Source organism: Canis lupus, chromosome 14 (genome assembly GCF_003254725.2).
Source record: "Canis lupus dingo isolate Sandy chromosome 14, ASM325472v2, whole genome shotgun sequence".
Taxonomy (NCBI): domain Eukaryota; kingdom Metazoa; phylum Chordata; class Mammalia; order Carnivora; family Canidae; genus Canis; species Canis lupus.
In genome coordinates this window covers 38,426,971-38,430,869 of record NC_064256.1, presented here as the reverse complement: position 1 = coordinate 38,430,869, position 3,899 = coordinate 38,426,971, and the positions used below count along the sequence as shown (strand labels likewise).

Sequence of the window (3,899 nt, the reverse complement as noted above, 5' to 3'; positions counted from 1 at the left end):
TTCATAAGGGAGAAAAAAACACTAATAACTGAAGACAGGAGATTTTGTCAAGAAAGTAATTTTTAAATTCTGGTAGTAATAAAAAAATAAAAGCAAGATACATCAGTGTGAATGGGAGGTTTATGTCCTGTTTAAGAAAACAAAATACAGTATGATGATAATAGTCACTAGGTCTCCGTTTCTCAAAGTGTGTTCCTCAGACCAGCCACTCTACTGAGAACTTGAAAGTGGTATCACTTTCACTCCTCATAGTTGGGTAGCATCACCCACATTTACTAATGAGGGACAGAGATTAGAGGGGTAAAGTGTTCAGCTCGTGAGGTTCCAGAGTTGCTGATAGAAGCACCAGAATTAAAATACAGGTCTGTTTTACTCCAAAGCGTGTCTTCCCCACCAAACAAGGCTGCCTGCCAATTAATATGATGCTGGTAAAAAAAAAAAAAAAATTTAATTTATGCACTGCTAAAGCAAGCCCCCCAAAATAATGTTGTAAATAGTATAGAGCTATATAATAAAAACATGATTATTAAATATAGCATGACTTTCTCCTCTGCTTCTGAATACGAGGAAGCTCCCGAGATTTACATGTTCTATTAGCACAACCCTAAATCACAGTTATCTTTTTTTAAGTAGGTTCCAATCCAAGCCCAGTGTGGACCCCACTGTGGGGTGCAAATTCATAACCCTGAGATCAAGACCTGAGCCAAAATCAAGAGCTGGATCTGAACTGACTGAGCCCCCCAGGCACCTCTTAAGTCACAGTGTTTGCAGAGCAGGTAAATGGATTGATTTGTCTGCTTTAGAGCAGTAAATGCAATAAACACCTGGTGGCCACTTGGATGGATCTCATTGCAGAAAGAGGGAAACCAAATTGCATCACGGATGTGCTGGAGCAGAGGAGGAAGGCAAGTCTAGTAAAAAACTCAGAGGAGGCTTCTGTGTGAGTTCACGTGCCGGCTCCACTCAAGCCCCTTCATGTATCGCTCCTGTCACCACTCCTGTCACACAGGCATTGCCAGCTGTTCGAAAGTGCACATCACACCACTTTTACGAAAGAGCTATGTTAAGTACCGGTTTTTGCTAATCGAAGGTAATTGAGAGGGGATTTTTGCTTTTAGGAAAAAAGGTGAAAGGTGAAAATAGTGTTCGGCATTTGTTTTGCAGTGAGGCGTGTAGCAGCAGCATGCACCTAGCAGCGAGAGGGCCCACCAGGCTCCTTCCCTGGGAGCTACCTCTCTGTATCAAGCCGCCTCTCTTTCAACGATGTCTGTGAGCATCTGTGCTTTATCTTGATCTATTTTGTGCATCTGTTAGCAAGATGTGTTCTCAGGTGTCAGAAAAGCCCAAGAGAAGTTATGTTTTTGGTCTGGGAATGCTCAATAAATTTACCATGTAAATTAATGGTAATAGCTTCTTCAATTTATGCCATTCCTGCTTTCAGAAGGTTTCATAAGAACATTCTAGTTTCAGATAGCTAGGGAAATCTGTACTCTCATTGGGTCCTCTCTGCCCCTGGTGAAGAAGCACAGATAGTACAAGTTTCTCCTGGGTGGCTACCTTAGGTGACAGTAAGAACTTAATGTCCTGGGGGAAATCCTCGAGTCCAATGTGGTCAGTTCACTGAATATCTTACCCTTGAATTTCTCTCATTGAGCAGACATTAATCAGCATAACATGGACCAGTAACATGTTGTGGTTCTGGCAATTTCCCCCCAAAAAAAGTTCATTCCTGCATATGTATAAGTCTTTTTAAACTTAAAGGGAATTTTTCCTTATAACATTTACTTTCTCTTAAGATTTGTTATTTATCTGTCAGAGAGAGAAAGAGAGAGCTCGCACAAGCAGGGGGCGTGGCAGGCAGAGGGAGCCGCAGGCTTCCCGCTGAGCAGGGAGCCTATGTAGGACTCAGTCCCAGGACCCTGGAATCATGACCTGAGCTGAAAGCAGATGCTTAACTGACTGAGCTGCCCAGATGTCCCTAACATATACTTTTTAAAATTACCTTAAGTAGGGCCATATGAGTTTAGCAACTAATATATGACACTGTATTTCAACTTTTTAAAATCCTGTGGGGTTTTTTTTTGCAAAATTTATCGAGATTCGCCACTCCTGGCCTTTGTGCAGGACTGATATCCCCCAAAGCTCCTGGTTCCACTACCACTAATCATAAATGTTTTTTTTTAAATAAATTTATTTTTTATTGGTGTTCAATTTGTCAACATACAGAATAACACCCAGTGCTCATCCCATCAAGCGCCCACTTCAGTGCCTGCCACCCAGTCACCCCCACCCCCTGCCCACCTCCCCTTCCACCACCACTAGTTCGTTTCCCAGAGTTAGGAGTCTCTCATGTTCTGTCTCTCTTTCTGATATTTCCCACTTATTTTTTCTCCTTTCCCCTTTATTCCCTTTCACTATTTTCATAAATGGGTTTTTGATGATTCTTCTGTTTCCCGTGGTATGAAGACAGAAAGGGCCCCAGCACAGAAAGCACATCTCAGACTCTTCATCCTTTTCTCCTTTGCTTTCTCTCACAAGTGGTTTTGCCTGGCATCTCAAGAGTTAGAAACTTACAACCCGGTAGAAAAACTAACAACAGGGATCCCCGGGTGGCGCAGCGGTTAGGCGCCTGCCTTTGGCCCGGGGCGCAATCCTGGAGACCCGGGATCGAATCCCACATCAGGCCTCCCGGTGCATGGAGCCTGCTTCTCCCTCTGCCTATGTCTCTGCCTCTCTCTCTCTGTGACTATCATAAATAAATAAAAAATTTAAAAAAAGAAAAAGAAAAACTAACACCAACCACCAGATTAACTATTAATTCAGAATCACTCACCGAGTGAATCATAAGATTTTCTAGCAGTTTCACTCAATGGAGCTTCGCCTCTGGCTTGATCTAATAGCTGGAAGGGAAACCAGGAAGAGAAGGAAGGAAAGGAGGTTTCCTTGCAAGGCCTGTCAAGCAGGACAAATGCATCCTTCGAATTGCACATTTAAAAATGATTAATATTTAGGATGCCTGGGTGGCTCAACAGTTAAGCGTTTCTTTTGGCCCAGGGCATGATCCTGGAGACCTGGGATTGAGTCCCATGTTGGGCTCCCTGCATGAAGCCTGCTTCTCCCTCTGCCTGTGTCTCTGCCTCTCTCTTTGTGCCTCTCATGAACAAATAAAATCTTTTAAAAAAAATAAATAAAAGTGATTAATATTTGAAGATAAAATGTCTGATTCTTCCTCTTTTTTACAATTCTGAAATGTTTAGTCTGTGCTCTTTATCGTTCTCCTTTTAGAGCCCTGAAAAACCACACATTTATCCAGAAGAGGCTAGGACATGGGTCAAAGGCTGATGGCCCACTTCAGGGATATTAGACACCAGCTCACAGTCAGATATGCCATCAGCAGTAGCAGCTTAAGTGAGAGGGGCATCTTCTAAATCAGGACTTCCCTAGGGCACATGAGAAACCAAGGGTAAAGATAGTCCATTTTTCAGGGCCGCTTTCTGAGCATATTAGAAATGTTTGAAACGGGGACAGGCTCTGATGCCATTAGATGTAAGGCCCGGGTGTCATCTCCTGTCTCAAGGAGATCCTTAAAAATAGACCATTAGCGGAGAGCACTTGCAAGGCTCCAGGGGAAAAGGAACTCAAAGTAAAAAGGATTATGATACTTAACAGGCACATTTTGCACATTCCAAGAGGCTGGGGGTGAGGAAGGAGCATTGCTGAGTGCATCGGTTGCGTATATTATGGCATATAAATGTCACTGTAGTCAGGTTTCAGCCAGCAAAGCCTGAATTAGACTCACATGCATTAGTCATTGGAATTGTCCGGAGTCTCTTAGCAGAAAATAAAGTGCTCCCTGGGCATATGGATGTCGGAAACGGTGTTGGGTGAAATCCCCCGAA

At 43.1% G+C, this 3,899-nt stretch overlaps 1 long non-coding RNA gene across 2 annotated transcripts; it reads left to right on the top strand.

Moving 5' to 3' along the window:
- The first annotated feature begins 634 nt into the window (after positions 1 to 634).
- On the top strand, positions 635 to 3,409 carry LOC125752480 (uncharacterized). 2 transcript variants are annotated; one of them, XR_007402050.1, is made up of 3 exons: positions 635 to 776; positions 856 to 1,062; positions 1,165 to 3,409. It is a non-coding gene; the product is annotated as an uncharacterized LOC125752480 (long non-coding RNA). The 2 variants fall into 2 exon arrangements; XR_007402051.1 differs by having other exon boundaries at positions 856 to 1,090.
- The last annotated feature ends 490 nt before the right edge of the window (positions 3,410 to 3,899 follow it).